Source organism: Mesoplodon bidens (assembly GCF_964165515.1).
Source record: "Mesoplodon bidens genome assembly, chromosome: 5".
Lineage (NCBI taxonomy): Eukaryota > Metazoa > Chordata > Mammalia > Artiodactyla > Ziphiidae > Mesoplodon > Mesoplodon bidens.
In genome coordinates, this window is record NC_138161.1 from 4,287,575 (window position 1) to 4,304,831 (window position 17,257).

Sequence of the window (17,257 nt, forward strand, 5' to 3'; positions counted from 1 at the left end):
AAATAACCGTCCACTCTAACCAGCGGGGAGAAGGATGTCCCTTCAGGACGTCATGTCTGCGTGTGTCTGGTCACGGGTCCATCCAGCAAAGAGCCCCCAGGTCCCTCTTTCGGGGCAGAAAATCCAGCATCTTGCCTATACCGTGTCCAAGAACTGGGGGACTGGGGGAAGCCAGCAGGGTGCCGGGCTAGACCTAAAGATACACACACACTCATTCACACTCACAAACTCACGCTGATGTGTGCAGACACATTCACACTCACACTTATGTGTATATACACATACAGGCACATTCACACACTCACACACTCACCTATGCACAATCTCTCACACACGTCTACACTCTCACACGCACACGTGAATGTATCTGTGAACTCACACGTGTGTGTGTAGACAGACTCACAACACTTGCAGGCTTGCACAATCAGAGGCTCACATGTGCCTGTGTACGTACAGACACACACCTTTGCACGCTCACACACACGCACAAACACGCAGGATGCGGTTGAGCTCCCCGACCCTGGAACCCGTGTCTCTGCGGACCCGACCTATGCTCTCTGCCGTTGGTGACAGAGTCTGGGCCAGTCTCTGCCCACTTCCTCCTCTGGAAGAGGACGAGATTGAATTAGGTGACCTCCAAAGGGCCTTTCTCATCTCTGGTTCTGAGTTCTGTGGTCCTATGAACAGTGGTTCAACAGACTCCACTACAGAATCACATCTGTCGTTACCCTGCAGGCCAAGATGTATACGTGCCCACCGCCATCCTGGGATGTGGCATTGTGTCCCAAGGGACAGACGTGCAGGGCCATGGCAGAGCTCCAGATATTGTCTGGCCAGGGACGGCATGGGCAGCTTTGCTCACAGCCTGCTGCCTGGAATCCTGTTCCATGCGCAGCCCTGGCGACCACCATCCAAGAGGGGCGGGCCGGAGGGGCCTGCCTTACCTGGCCTGGGGTGGGGGGCAGAGGAAGCTGCACAAAAGAGACTTGGGTGACGGAGGTGTGGGGATGGAGGTGAGAACTGCCGTGGGGCACAGGGGAACTGGGGGGGCTCTGGACGGGGGCAGCGTGGAGTCTGGAGACTGCTCTGCTCGTTGCCAGTTGGTGAGGCCATGCTGGAGGTGGGGAGGTGCCCACGTCTCTAAGGGGTTAGTTCCAGGGACACTAGCCATGATGGATGGCCGTGATGAAGTTGTAAAAATGTTATATTTGGAAGACACCCTAAGCAATCGGGCCCAGCTTCTGACCCAGTCCAGGCTGCGCTGTGTCACACCGATTACCTAAAGCCATGTTTCCCGGGGCGCAGTGAGGACCACCCACATCCGAATCCTGTGGACGGGCTTAATGGAAGTGCAGGCACCTGCTAGCCTCGCCCCAAACTTCTCAGGCTGTTCGGGGTGGGTCCCCAGGGGCTCGCAAAAGCTTGAGCACGTTCTGCTCCTGCCGGCTGCCCCTAAATGGACATCCAGCTTTAACTGCAGCACCTGGAGGCAGGTGTGCTACACCCTCTGCTTTGGGCAAAGCCACCACTGAGGTGGAGGGAAGGAGCAAGCAAGTGGCAGGTGGGGTGACATCCCCGGTGGCTGCCTCACTGCCCCTCCTCAGAGGGGTCAATTCCGATGGCTTTCACCCCTGCCTGCCCTAGGGATGGAGTAACGAACCGTCCTGGTTTGCCAGGGTTGAGGTACTTCTCAGGATGTGGGACTTTCACTGAGAACCCCAGGAAAGTCCCATGAAAACCAGGATGAGTTTGTCAACTACTGGGAATCTCATTAAGAAATACCAGTCCCCACCCTAGCTGAGGAAAGAGCTTAGGACCTCTGGGGGAGGGGCAGGACCCTCTTTCTTTAAGGCACCTGGTGCGGGGTGGGTCGGGGGGGCGTTCAAGGGGCAGGAAGGTGGACAACCTCTTGTCCAGTCCAGGCCCAGCGTGGTTTGCCAATGAGGAAACGGAAGTGAGATGCCCTTGGACAAGGTGACCACATGTAATGGGCTGAATGGTATGTCAAAAGATATGTCCAAGTCCTACACCCCGGTCCCTCTGAATCTGACTTCAGTTGGAAATAGAGTCTTTGCAGATGTAACCAAGACAGAGACTGGAGTGATGCGTCCACAAGCTGAGGGATGCCAAGCGTTGGCGGCTCCACCAGAACCTGGAAGAGACAAGGAAGGAGTCTCCGTCAGAGCCTTCAGAAGGAACCATGCAGCTGACACCTTGGCTTCAGACTTCTGGCCTCCAGGACTGTGAGAAAATAATGTTCGGTTGTTTTAGGGTGCCCCAGTCCCCCCAGGACACTCACACACCAGCGGCGTAACCTCACCCACCTTTCCTTTGAACCCTCAGCTGGCACTCTTCCCTCCAGCCCCTGCCCGCTGCCCACCTCCCCTCTTCCTCACCCCCATGAGGCCCACCCCTCTTCCAGCAGAGTTTATTTGGGGTGAACAATGAGAGACATTTGATACACGTGGGATCTGTGAGCGACAGATACATTCATTCTTTGAGGAAGTGTAGGCATCAACCTAAAATAACACAGCCAGGTTCTGTGCCTTCCAGGCATGGGGGCTTTCTGCAGCTTTGGGAAATGTCTCCAGAGGTGACTGATAAGTCTCATTCCTGGGCATTTCCCACTGACAGCCCAGCCCACAGTCTTGTTCTGCCAGCTGTGATCAAATGGGTCTATAACGCCTTCATCCCACGAGGAAAGCACCTTTTCCATCCTCTGGTGCAAGGGAGCTGTGCACGGGCTTGGGCTGTATTGTCTCAGCCACATCTGGTGATTCTCCTGCAGGGACGACTCACTAGCGGCCCACACTTTGTTGTCCACACTCAGCACTGGCCCTGCCTGGTTTCTTTGCAAACCTTCCCTCACTTTCACTTGGAAATTCTCTCACATTGTCTGTTTCTCATACTGCCTACAGTGAGTGGTTTTCAGAGAGTGCTGTTTTCATCCTGCGGCCTTTATCCTGCTGGATAGTCCTGGGGTTCAGCACTAGGGCCTTAGAAGAGCTGTGTCAGAACACCCAGCGCCCAGCATCAGGGCATCCAGGGCCCCAGCCCAGACCTAGCCCTCTCTGCCTCTCTGCCTGTCATGGCCTCAGCCAGTAGTACACGACAGCATTTCTCTTTGCGCTTCACAAGGAAAAGGGAGATTCGTCCTGAAAAAACTGGCATGCATGTTGTGGACTGAATGTTTGTCTCCTCAAAATTCACAGGTTGAAGCCCACTGTGGTTCTACCTGAAGGAAGGAAGTATATAATTAAGGTTAAATGAGGTCAAAAGGATGGGGCCCTGATCTGATAGGGTTAGTGCCGTTATCAGAGGAGACCCCAGAGCCCTCTCCCTCTCTCTCTCTCTGCCACGTGAGGACACAGTGAGAATGGAGCGGTCTCCAAACTAAGAAGAGCCCTCACCAAACACCTACCCTGCTGGACCCTGCTGGTGGACTTCTGGCCTCCAGAACTGTGAGAAAGTAAATGTCTGTTGTTTAAGTCATGCAGTCTGTGGTCCTAGCTGACTAAGTGCATCAAGAAGCTAGCAACAGTGTTGTTGACAGTAGCTGCCCAGCACTATGGGTCTTGCTGGTTTTCTGAGATGAGGTCAGAGATGAGCTCAGAGCCTCTTCGGGGAAGAGAAAGCCCCCAAGATCACAGCCTGAGGGGCCTCACGAGGCACCCTGGGTGGGATTTTGCCTGCAGACAAGTGGAAACAAGAGAACACGAGAAGGGGTTGCCTGGCCTCCGAGGGAGCAAGGCGGGTCCACATCACCACCAAGAGCCAGCCGTTTCCAAGGTGACACAGGAAGCTGCTGGGGACAAGTGCGGGGCCAGAGCCCAGGAGAAAGCGCCGTTGGAGATCTTGCTCCCATGGGCATGTCCAGGCCTGACGGTGTGATTCTGAAACAGCTCCAAGGAGGGGCAGGAAACAGGAAGTGAGAAAGGAGGAGGGGAGGCTTTGATACTGAGAATTCACATTTGAGAAGAATCAAACATACAAGAAAGGAGAGGAAGAGAGAGAGAGCTTGCCTGCACAAATCAGACTCCTCTGGGATGTCCGTCCTTTTCATCCACAAGCTGTTTACAATGAGCTCTCTGCCTGTCCACCCATTCATTCCACACACATCTCAGTGGTGCCTTCCAGGGTCACCTGGGGACTCAGCAGTGGACAGGACTGACCCGGACCCAGAAAGCCCTCAAGTCTGCTGAGGGTTAAATCGTGTCCCCATAAAAGATATGTTCAAGCCCTACCCCAAGTACGTGGGAAAAGAGGTCTTTGCAGTTGTAATTTAGTTATGATGAGGTTATCCTGGCTTAGGGTGGACCCTAGATCCAATATGCTCGGTGTCTTCCGAGAGGGAAATTTGGATACAGACTCACAGAGTCCGTGTGATGACGGAAACCGAGGTTGGGGGCAGCTGCAGGTCAAGGGACACTGGGGACCGCCGGCCACCACAGAAGGGGACGCAGCCCTGCCAACTCCTTGATTCTGGACTTCTGGCTCCTGGGCTGTGAGAGGACAAATTTCTGTTGCTTTAAGCCCCCCAGTTTGTGGTGCTTTGTTACGGTGGCCCTAGATATCACACAAAATACAATGGAGGAGTCTGACATTAAATATAGTTTCACAACTAATTATGTCCTGACAACGGGGCCCGTGGAGAAAGCTGAGACCTGGAGGCTGAGGCACTGCCTGCAGACGCTCTGGGTCCAGGAGCTCGATTCCTCCAAGGAACTGGTGGAGGGGAGGGCCCCGGGGCTCAGAGAGGCCAGATGCGGCCCCAGCCCATCACATCATGCCATCTTTCAGGCCACAGCCCAGGACAGCGTGGCATCCAAGGGCCATGCCTCTCTTGAAGTGGGTATTGAGGCAGGGTGCCAGGGAAAGCATCCCGGTGTCACCTCCACCTGGGAGCAAGGTGCTGACCTCCACGGGGTATGTGACAGGGCCTCAGTGTCACTCTGGGCCAAGTCACAGGAGGTCGACGTCAGTTTCAGTAGGAGGTATGTGGGTCAGATAATGAGGACTGTTAAGCCCTGGAATGCCGAATCTAGAGCACTGTGACAAGGAAACGCTGGCGCTGGTGAACCTGCAGAGGCAGCTGGGGCTCCAGCACCACACCCCGTCCACCCCACTAGGGTCACACCCAGGAGCACCACCTGCACGCCTCTAGCCTCTGTGTCTGAGATTACAGCCGCAGGACAAGGCTCCCTTCACAAGCGCGTGGCTTCAGCTGGGGGTGAACAGGCACTCAGGTCTGAGGAGCTTGATACAGAGCGAGAGGGACCCACTGGCCACCAGGGAGGAAGAGGAGGAAGAGCTTGCCCTGGGCTTTCGGGCCCCATGGATCTGGCTCCATCTCTCTGTCACCACTACTTTCTGAGCAGCCTTGGAAGGCACAGGGACAGTGCACCTCCTCACGGGTGGCCCTATGAGCTAGAGACCCTAGTATGTGACCAATGTTTCATCAAGGCTCTTGTCCCTGCTAGCCCCTCGTGAAGGTGGAGAACAAAGGTGACCTTGGGCAGGAAAGGGCAGTGCAATGTCAGCTGCAGTCATATCCATGCGTGAGACCCACTGGACACATAGACTCCTTGCCACTGGTGGTCTGGGGACAGACAGGCAGGCAGTGAAGGCCTGGCCTGGAGGCGGACCCGATGGGAGCTGGCTGTGCTGGGGAAGCTGTCCCCACTAGTGGCGCAGGTGTGGGTGCTCAGCCTGGCCACGTCAGTAGCCGGTCAGGATTAGGGCCAGCAGGTGACACTGTGGCAGCCAGGACAGCATGGATCATGGGCACACGGGTGTCACAGACAGGGAGCCAGGGCAGGGGTCAGCTGGCCGGCCTCAGGAAGGTCCACCAGTGGTAGCAGGACTGGCCCTGGGCCACAAACGCCTGATCCCCAAAGGACAATGCCCAGGGCCATCTTGGGATGGGGAGGGACCCTGAACAGACCACAGGACCAAGGCACAAACAGAGGCTGAGCCAGCAGGAACTGGGTCCAGGGTCCAAGCCAGCCTGGGGCTGGAGGTCAAGGTCAGACATCACAGTTGGGGCCCGGCCTGAGGGGCTGATGCTGGGGAAGGACACCAGGGCCATCAGGTCAGGGTTGGACCAACAAGGAAACAAAGATTGGTCCAATCAGCACCAGCTCAAATACTAATTCCTCCTTGTAACCTCCTGCCCTCCCCCTCTGCCATTTCTCTTCCTTCTGAAGTTGTTGGCCCCTTTGTCCCTTATATCCATGTGAATAAAGGTCTCCTCTCCTGATGGACGGAAGGGATCATGGCTAAGACCACCTCCTCCTGGTACCCAGCCCAGTGCCTGGCATACAGTAGGTGCTCAATAGTTCTTATTAAGTGAATGGCCTTGAGTTAGTCCACATGCACATTAGTGGATCACCAAGACAAGCACACGGAACAGCAGTCCCCATGGCCAGCTTACCCCACCCTCTGCCTTGAGGGCACCTTATTTTCGGGTCAACAGACTCTAACAGAACCACAGCCTTGCCCCCCAGAGTAACCCAGACCACTCTGGTGTTCAGACCTTCAGGAAAATGCTGCAGTCTGGTGATCGGGCTCGGGCTGCTTGGGTCCCCTTTCCCACGGGGATTACAAATGGGGAAAGATCATTTTGGGCAGCTTTCTTCACTTATTTCCTGGAGAAGGAGTCCAAGAGTGAGAGGAGGACCTTCCCAGATGAGAAACTGATGCCCAATCGTGCGTGTGGCCTTCGAAATATATCTAAATTTAATATTATTACGTGTTTAAAATTCTCATAGCGGGGAGGCTCCCTTTAAATCAGACCACTTCACAAATCACTGACCAAGAAAAGACTCTGAGTATTGCACCATAGGACAAAGAAGACCCTCTGGAAAATCTTGGCCAGTATTTGAACCTGGAAGAGACACACAGCATAACGCAGAAATCTCTGCTGGACACTCAGCCCTGAGGCTGGATGATGCCTTCCTAAGGGCTGGACAGCCAGGCCAGCACAATTACCCTGAGGGTTTGGTAACGGTTTCTTAAACTGGAACCCATTACCAAACTGGAACTGGAATGGAAGTTCTGGAACTTCCTTCCAGATGAGTAACTTCTTTTCTATTTTCCAAAAGTTAGGAGGTTTTCATGTTGTTGTTAAGAGATACACTGGAAGTGATGTTAAGAAAAACATACCCTTTCTGAAAACCTCAAAGTATGTGAAGAAAGTCCACCAGTGTCCCAGTGCTTTGCTGAGGCTTTTCTGGGGGAGGGAGGGCCTGGAATTCCAAGCCCAGCATTTGCAGAGTAAATGAATGAGTGTTTGCCCCACAGCGTTCGGTGGTTTGGGGCTTATATAAATAAGAGACAGACAGATGAGAAAGCCCAAATGGAAAGACCGGCCTGGAATGTCTCGCTGACTGGTGGGGCCGTGAAGAGCAGTTTTCCATCCCAGAAGGAAACAGACAACGCAGCGTTTCCAGCACGACACCCAGGGAATCTGCTGAACAAATCAGGGAGAAATGATACGTGCAATGTCTGGGGGGCAACCGTCTCTTGGATCTCAACAGTGTTGGAAGGGAAAAGAACAAGTGGGGGGCACCTGAGAAGGCAAAGATGACAACCAAGGGTGGTAGATGTAGTGGGTAGAACAGTGGCCCCCCAAAAAAAGTTCATGTCCACTCAGAACCTCAGAATGTGACTCCTTTGGAAATAGGGTCTTTGCAGATGGAATTAAGGTAGAGACAGAGAACGAGGTCATGCTGGATCAGGGTGGGCCCTGAATCCAATGAGCCTGTCCTTCTAAGAGACAGAAGAGGACACCCAAAGGAGACAGAGATTGGAGCGAAACGTCTCCAGGCCCAGGAACACCAAGGACGGTAACAACGCGGGGACTGGAAGAGGCAGGTGGATTCTCCCCGCGAGCCTGCAGAGGGAGCGCAGCCCTGCTGACACCTTGATTTCAGACTTTTGGTCTCCACGCTGCAAGACAATACATTTCTGTTGTTTTAAGCCACAAACTTTGTGCTAATTTGTTGCAGCAGCCCAGGACACTATTACAAATGAAAGGGATTAAAGGCTCCCACAGGACTTGGGCAGGTCCCACGCTGCGCCTTTGCTTGCTGGCGTGTTAGTTTCTGCTTTATAACGAAGTGAATCAGCTATACATATACATATATCCCCATATCCCCTCCCTCTTGCGTCTCCCTCCCTCCCACCCTCCCTATCCCACCCCTCTAGGTGGTCACAAAACACTGAGCTGATCTCCCTGTGCTGCGCGGCTGCTTCCCACCAGCTATTGGTTTTACATTTGGTAGCGTATATATGTCCATGTCGATGCCTGTTTTACTGCTTGCTCAGAGGCAAACCACGAGGAAGGGAATGATTTTCCTGCTGAGATACCTTTGCTCACAATAGATGATGCCTCTGGACACAGAACTGGTGCAGAATTTTTAAGTGATTTGCCCTCAAGGTCTCACAAACTATTCTGAGAAAATTAGACAAAGAAACCTTTGGTCAGGCAGTGGTTGGAGCGGAGGAAGGAGGGAAGGATTCCGAAATCAAGCTCTGACTCTGCTTCCAGGCTGAGGTATCTCCTCTCCCCTGGCCTACGAGCCAAGAGAAGAACGGCATTGTGTCACTAAGCGCCCGAGAAAGGCAGAGTGGCCAGGTAGGGGGTGCAGCACCCCCCGGGATAGGTCTGGCCGTGCACAGGCAAAGGGGTTTAAACCAGACCGAAAACCATGCAGGACCTCACATCCATCTGTCTACTGAGGGGCCCTGCCACACGCCCCTGGGCCCTGCAGAGCTGAAACCCAGCAATGCACAATAATTTCGAATTCTCCTTTTCCCAATTTTTATAAACTAGAAATAAAATGGCCTTTTGATCATCCGATTTATCCTCTTGGAAATACTCTTTTTTAGAAGAATGGAAGGAAAGAAGGAAGAGTGGAAGGGAGGGAGGAGGGAGGGAGGAGGGGAAAATGTCCCAGAGGGACAGCTGCGGCGTCGGGGTCAGGGCCACCTTCCTCCACCCTCGCTCTGTTCCCCGCATGCTGCCCCTACTGCCCTGGGTTAGTGAGTTCCAGCCCTGGCCTTGGACTTGCAGTCATGTGCTTGGAGCTCCAGCAGGGACACCTGTGACTTTGCCCTTGGGCCTTATCTCTGTCGGTGGGGAGGAACCCGAGTGAGACCCCCCCACAGTCCAGTGACCCGAAACCCCAGAGGCTAAGGAGAGGTGGTGGTGTGGAAAGAGGCCCCTTCCACACTGTGTCAGCACCCTCGGCCCTGCTCCCTGCGTTCCCCAGATAGAAGGTCCCGAGCAGGGAGACGTCCTGCCCTAGCTGCATTCTGGGTTGTTCCATCCTGTTCCAGGACGGCTCTGGGATGCCCAGGGCAGGGCTGTGAGGCAGGCACTAAAGTCTCACTCTACCCTTTCCTGGGGGTCCTCCCCCCATTCTGAGCTCTCAGGCATCCTCCGGCCAGCCCAGGCTCACAACGCCAGCCCCCCGCCAATCATTCCACCTACGTGTTGCGGGGCAAGGGCACGGCCAGGCCGGGCCCACTTCACCCTGGACACCCAGTCCCGGCCTGTCTCCCCTCTAGCCAGCACCAGCTGGAATCCAGATCTTCCTGGATGCATAGGGCCCACCACTAATTAACTGACATCTCTGCAGGAGAAGAAAAGACTGATGGAATACGGACTCGCGAGGGAGGGGGTCAGCTGTGGGCAGAACAGATGTGGTGCCCACGTGTGGAGATAGTTCCCCAGTAAAGGCCGAAAGCAGGCGTGATGGCTAATGTCAGATGTTTGGAATCTGTCATGGGCAAGCAGCACGTATTTGTTTGGTAGAAGGCCAAGTATTAAGACAAGGGACAATAGCTGAAGGTTATCTCCAGGTGGGTTTCGGCTCAGTTCAGGCAGAGATTTCTCATGGTTAGAGCTGGGCAGGCGGCTGCCTGGAATGGGAATGAGCTCCCCGATACTGGGAGTATTCAAGCAGACTGCAGGCCATGTGAGGTCCTCCGAGCTGGAGCATTGCAGGCAGGCCCCGTGCTGCTGGGATGGGCCGAGCCCTTGCCCCGGGGCAGCAGTGTTAGACATTGATCCACAGGAAAGTCCCTGAAAGGAGAAGTGGGTTTGTCACCGAGTAGGAGGGAGATTTGGGGAGAGAGAACAGCAACAGGATGACAATATGAACTTGGGTCCCCTAAGAACATCCAGAAGCCAAAGACATCCTCGGGGCCACTCTGGCTTTCGGGAAGGAGAGCTCCACCCTGGGCCTGGGAAAGGGACCATGTCTGCTGGGCATCCCGGCCTGCACTGCTGCCTGGGTGAGCCCTGGGGGCTGAGATGTTCCTAGACTCTGTCCCCATAGCACCATCGCATTCACGCCAGAGCCACAAAGAATGCAACAAGGACCGCGGGTCCAGCTGGGGCCAAAGTCAACACAGCACGTGTTCTTCCCCTGAACCCAAGTCACCAGCCTACACACCAGCCACGGGGGTCTTCTGCCTGGACTTCGCTCACCAAGGTCAAGAGTAGCCCTGAGGGGCTTCCCTGGTGGCGCAGTGTGAGAGTCTGCCTGCCGATGCAGGGAACACGGGTTCGTGCCCCAGTCCGGGAAGATCCGACATGCCGCGGAGCGGCTGGGCCCGTGAGCCACGGCCGCTGAGCCTGCGCGTCCGGAGCCTGGGCTCCGCAACGGGACAGGCCACAGCAGTGAGAGGCCCGCGTACCCACCCCCCCAAAAAAAGAGTAGCCCTGGGTACCTCTCTGACATCTTCTGCAGGATGTTACAACTCTGCCTGGAGGGGTGTTGAGGGCTGAGTGATAGTGGGAGGTGGAGTTCTCTGTAAAGACCCCAACCCAGGGGGCTTCAAGGCCAGAGGACGTACAAGAATAGCTGGTGGAGGCTGCACTGTCCTGCGGGAGAAGCTGGGATCTGAAATCAGTTAAGCTGGAGCCTTTGTGGGGCTGCCCAGCAGCTCTGCCATCTGGGCCTCAGTTTCCTTCTGTGTCAAACGGAGAATTAACAAAGCACTGGCCGCTCTCCTCCTGAGAGAGGTAAGCTGATGACAAACTCATTCACGTGGCCATGTGACCCCCTGGGCCCTGCCCCTTTCCTGGACACTGTGGGAGAGGTGACAAGCCCAATTCCCTGTGCCCAGCAGCAGAGCAGGGCCAGCCGGGGGTCTCGGAAGCAGAAAAGACAAGTTTTAGGCTCTACACAGTTTTGGAGAACCGGCTCCGGATCTAATGATCTGGATAAAATTGAACAGGCCTTCAAAGATGGATGGAAACAAAATAGAATATGACGTTGGGGGCTTTGAAAGGTCACTGAAGTTGCCCTCCAGAGCGGCTAAACGTTTAAAAACACAACACAAAATGCTGACAAGGCTCTGGAGTGACCGGGCCTCACAAACATGGTTGGTAGAAGCCCCAAATGGTGAGACCACTTAGGAAAAGGTCTGGAAGTTTCCTATAAAACTAAACACCCTTACCCTAGACCCAGCAATTTCACACTAGACATTTACCCAAGATACATGAAAAACCAAGATATCCACACAGAGGTGTGTTCTTGCATGTTCCTAGCAGCTGAATTCAAAATAGCCAAAATAGCCAACCCAAGGGTCCATTAACAAGAAGATGGATAGTGTATTTGTATCACGGGACACTACTCAGTAATAAAAAGAAATGAAATTAAAAAAAATTTTTTTTGATGTGGACCATTTTTAAAGTCTTTATTGAGTTTGTTACAATATTGCTTCTGTATTATGTTTTGGTTTTTTGGCCGTGAGGCACGTGGGATCTCAGCTCCCTGACCAGGGATCGAACCTGCAACCCCTGTGTTGGGAGGCAAATTCTTAATCACTGGACTGCCAGGGAAGTCCCCAGAAGTGAACTTTTGAGGTATCACAAACAACATGGAAGCATCACAAACAAACGTGATGCTGAACGGAAGGGACCAGAAACAACTGAGCACACAGTGCATGATTCCGTTTATGTGAAGTTCTAGACCAAGCTAAACAAAGCTCTGGTGGAAAATGTCAGAGCAGTGGTTGCTTCTGAAGGGTGAGCATGGGGACCACTTGGGAAGGAGTGTTAGGGAAATTTCTGGAGTTGTGGTAATGTTCTATACCTTGATGACGTTCTATACCTTGATGGAGGTTTATACATTCATCAAAATTCAGTGGATGTACATGTAACGTTTGTACATATCAATTTATCTAAATTTTATTTCAAAAAAAATACACACTACTATATATAAAATAGATAACTAATAAGAACCCACTGTATAGCACAGGGAACTCTACTCAGTACTCTGTAATGACCTCTATGGGAAAAGAATCTCAAAAAAAAAAAGAGTAGCTATATGTATATGTATAACTGATTCACTTTGCTGTACACCTGAAACTAACACAACATTGTAAATCAACTAGACTCCAAAAAATTAAAAAAAAAAAACAAATATAGATACTTTAAAAATAAATAAATAAAATACTTTAACAAAACAAAAAAGCAGTAAACAAATGTTGGACTCTAACGTGACCCATAGTGAAGTATTTAGGGTTAAAGGCCTGCCTGAATGTCTGCAAGTCACTTTGTATCACAAACAAGACAGCACAGGCTTGGCGGTGAATAGATGGTGGAGACGTGAGAAGGTGAGTGTAGCCAATGTTAACTGTAGAATTGAGGGTGCTCACCATCACAGTTTGTTCCAACTTTTCTGTATGCCTGAAATTTTTCATAATAAAATGTTTAGGATAAAAAAGCCAGCTCCCAGGAAGCCCTTGCCCCCGATCCCTGACAAGGTGCATAGACAGCGCTTGCAAAAGCCTGGCCAGGTCTCTTCTGTGTATTTGATCGCGTTGTTAAGACCCTGGCAACGATATTGCTGCTTTTGTGTGCAGGACCTCGCAGCGCAAGTGGAGAGGAAACGTGTTCATGTACTTGTTTCCAGACAGAAAATGAGGATTCAAACTCAGATCATCTGATTCCACCCCCCTTTCCTGCTTCAACAGGGAATCGGGTGCTTTTGACAGAAAAGTAGGCGGAAGGGAGTGTTGTTTTGGAATCTGTCAGCTGTTCATCATCAAAGGGACCAGAGTAGGACTCGCCTGGAAGATCCGGGTGGAGGCAGTGCTGACGGGGTGCCGAAGGCTGTGCCCGCTCCCCGCTACCCGAGAGCACCCGCCAGGTGACTGGCTCCTGGCCCATGCAGCACGCCCGCAGACTCCGGAACCAGGTCGTACAGTGGCCACCTCTGAGCTGGTGACCTCTGGGATGTTGATCTCTGAGGTGGTGACCTCTGAGCTGGGAACCTCAAAAGTGGTGACCTCAAAGGTAATAACCTCTGAGGCATTGACCTCTGAACTGGTGACCTCTGAAAATTTTAGCCTCTGAAACAGGCTGGCTCTGCCCCTCGCAGGCTGGGTCCGCTTGGACAAACTTCCTGTATACTGTGAGCCCCATCGTAGAAATGTCTGTTTTATTACTACCGTCAAAGCACGTTTGGGAAGATGAGAACACCTCAATACCCCACATGTAAATCCAACGTGTGACCCAAACCAGGTTTAGTTTCCTTCTAAGTATCTTCTCTTCACCCATAAAGCATCCTGGACATTTTGCTGTTAGGGAAAACATTTAATAAACGTTAAAAAGATTTTTTTTTAGATAAAAGGCAGGCTAAAAACATATCTTCATTTTGTGGATGGTCCTTCACAGTCTCACCTGCTGGAGGCTGGGATGCAGGAGGTCCAAGCATGAGGTTGGCCAGAGGCTCTGGTCTAGATCCCACCCTGGCTCGGGGCCTGAAGAGTACGGCCACCATCGCCACCCTTGTCCTTTATATGCACCACACAGGCCCTTGGTGATAATGCCACCCCACAAAAGGGCTTTGAGGTTGGGGTGACCGACATCACTCTGGACAAAGAATTATTATTCGGTTATGGGAAGACGGGCTGATCCAGCCGGAACCTGGTGACTCGTGGCTTTAATTTAGCTAGGAGGCTTTCATTCCTTCACTGCTGGCGAAAATTTGTAATCAAATTCATGATCAAACAGCGTGGTCAGAAATCTGCCTTTTAACACAAGAGCAGTGGCTAAAACTATATTCAAATGCAGAGAAACAGACACTGCCGTCTAAATGACAGACTCAGGACAGGCCGGGGTCAGGACGGTGGTGCTTCATAAACTGAAACCGGAAACCAGGCTCTGGTACCCCCTGCTCCCCAATGTCCATCACGTGAGGTTTGCCCATGTCGATGTCTTTTGGATTTTGTTTGCCAATTGATGGAAAGGGTTTGTGGATTCCAAGTCTTTAAATAAAAGCAATGTTTATGTCACTGGCTCTAGTTTTATACTTTACTAAAGAAAGAGAAAATAATACTTTCCCCCAATATCATTATGATCATGACAACTAAATATAGTGTGCGATTCTGGAGAGGGTTCTGGACCCCAAAAAAGTAGTCACACAGGGCAAATATATTATATTTTTTTAATTAATTTTTATTGGGGTACAGTTGATTTACAATGTTGTGTTAGTTTCTGTTGAACAGCAAAGTGAATCACTTATACATATACATATATCCACTCTTTTTTAGATTCTTTTCCCATATAGGTCAGTACAGAGTATTAAGTAGAGTTCCCTGTGCTCTACAGTAAGTCCTTATTAGTTATCTACTTTATATATAGGAGTGTGTGTATGTCAATCCCAATCTCCCAATTTACCCCTCCCCCTTCCCCCTTAGTAACCGTAAGTTTGTTTTCTACATCTGTGACTCTATGTCTGTGTTGTAATTTTGTATTTCATAAACTACAAAAAAGTTTAGCTCATTTGCCGGATTTCTTTATTTTTACTCATCATCAGTGGCAACATCTACCCCCCAAAAAAGTATCCCTCTGTTCCCCAAAGGAGGTAATCTCTGGACAAGTAGTTATTTGAAAGTTTTTCAAGCCCTCTAGACCTTTTCAGTGGAATAGAAACAGGCAAAGAGAGCCTCCCTTATGCGTCCTGGGGAAGGAACTTGTGAGGACGATGACAATGGTTCAACCAACCAGCAGCTTTGACCCACCGGGAAGAGGTCACAACAAAGCTGTTCCACTTCACGTCATCCTGCTCACGGGAACAATCCACCGTCATTTTAATTTGCTCTAATGTACTGCTGGTAGCAGTGGTAACTGAACAGTATCAGATATTCATGCTATTCACCAGATCTACATTTTTTTAACATAAAAAGGACATTATATTTGAGTATGGATGATGGATTAGAGACGAGGGTGTAGCGTTGTTAAGTCTCCTGATTTTAATAAATGTACTGTGGTGATGTACGAGGGTGTATTACACACACACACACACACACACACACACACATGCAAACATAGATAAGAGACAGAGATATATGTATATATGAAAAGACATATACATAGAGATTATAACATATATGAAAAGTACAAAAAGATAGATGTGTAGACAGAGTGTCTTAGTCCATTCAGGTTGCTACAACAGAATATCATAGACTGGGTGCGTGGCTTATAAACCATAGAAATGTGTTTCTCACAGTTCTGGAAGCTGGGAAGTCCAGATCAAGACTCTGGCAGATTCAGTGTCTGATGAGGAACTACGTTCTGGTATGTAAAGGGTCATGCTCTCACTGTGTCCTCACATGGTGGAGGGTGAGGAAGCTCTGTGGGGCCTCTTTTATGAGGGCACTGATCCCATCCATGAGGGCTCCATCCTCATGACCTCATGACCTCCCAAAGGCCCCACCTCCTAATACTATCACATTAGTGATTAAATTTCAACAGATGAATTTTGGGAGGACAAAAAACATTCAGACTATAGCACAGAGGTTATAACATATATATCAATGCACATATATGCATATATATATAAAAAGATAGACAGGTTATACTATATATATATATATATATGAAAAATATATACATAAACAGACTATTCTGTATGTATCAATATATATAAAAAGAAATATATAGAGACAGATTATACTATAAATATCTAAGAAAAGATATCTAGGCCTAGATGGACATTATATGATACATAAGAAAAGATATGGTGAGATTATACTATATATATATAAGAAAAGATATATACATAGAGATTAAACTAGAGAGAATGGAGCAGAATTCTACCAACTGGTGAATCAGTTGAAAGTACAGGAATGTCTTGTCCTATTCTTGCAACTTTTTCCTAAGGCTGAAGTTATATATCACAATGAGAAGTTTATAAATCGTTATGATGGCAACGCACTGCCTTGATCCCTTAGGGTTGAACTGGGAAAGCAGAAAGGCGGTGTCTCGCCAGGCAGGACTTGTCTGAGCCATCTGTCTTGAGGACTCCTCTAAAACCAAGGCAGCTGCCTGACCTTCGCAGGTGTGAGGGGGTTCAAAGGGCACTTACTGAGTCAAAAGCCTAGAATGAGGCTTCATGGATTGCTGTCAGCTGGGCTTTGCAGGGACCTCGGTGACCGTGATGAGTGGGGATGTGCAGGCCACGCACCTAGGGAGTGGAGGGAGGGTCGAAGGGACGGGGGCCCAACACGAGTTCCTCCTCCAGGGCCCTCTTGGGGCCCTCAGGCCTGGCCTTGCTCCCAGCCCCATGCACTTCCACCAGAGCAGACCACCCCACTCTGTGATGGGGACACTCAGCCCCCAAGTCAACAAAGGCTCCGGAAGGGGCAGTGTCCTGGACCATCCAAGTAGCAGCTCTGACCCAAGTATGCGGAGAGGGATGCCCAGCTGGGCCACTGCCTGGGTCAGAGCCCAGTACAGTCTGAGCCCCAAAGCCGTGGTAGGGCCCCTGGATCCCACAGCTGATAACCCCCAAGGGCTGCATCAAGCCCCTGATTTCTCCTCCGGAGGTGCAGACGCTGAGTGTGCATCTCCTCCCTGCCAGTCCTACAGTGACCCTGCTTGGGGACAGAGTGCCAGCAGGAGGAAAACCAGTCATGAGCCACACACTCACCCCCCCAGGTGGTCTGAGCCAGCTTCCTGAGCTGATGGGACCCGCACTTTTCACAGTCCTGCCCCGTTTCCACTCCATTCGTTCAAGATGCATTGACTGAGAACCTGCCATGTGCCACCAGCCTGTCCCAGGCCCTGGAGTCCCGTGGTGATAGTTCAAACTGAGGTTCCTCGGGACTCTGAGGAAGCAGGGTCCTCTCTGCCTGGTTCTCGAGGGCCCAGCCTTGAGTTCGGCCTGAAGCCATCACCAGGCTACACTTGGTGCTCCAACAGGCGAGTCCCTGGCCGCCCACTCCCAGGGCC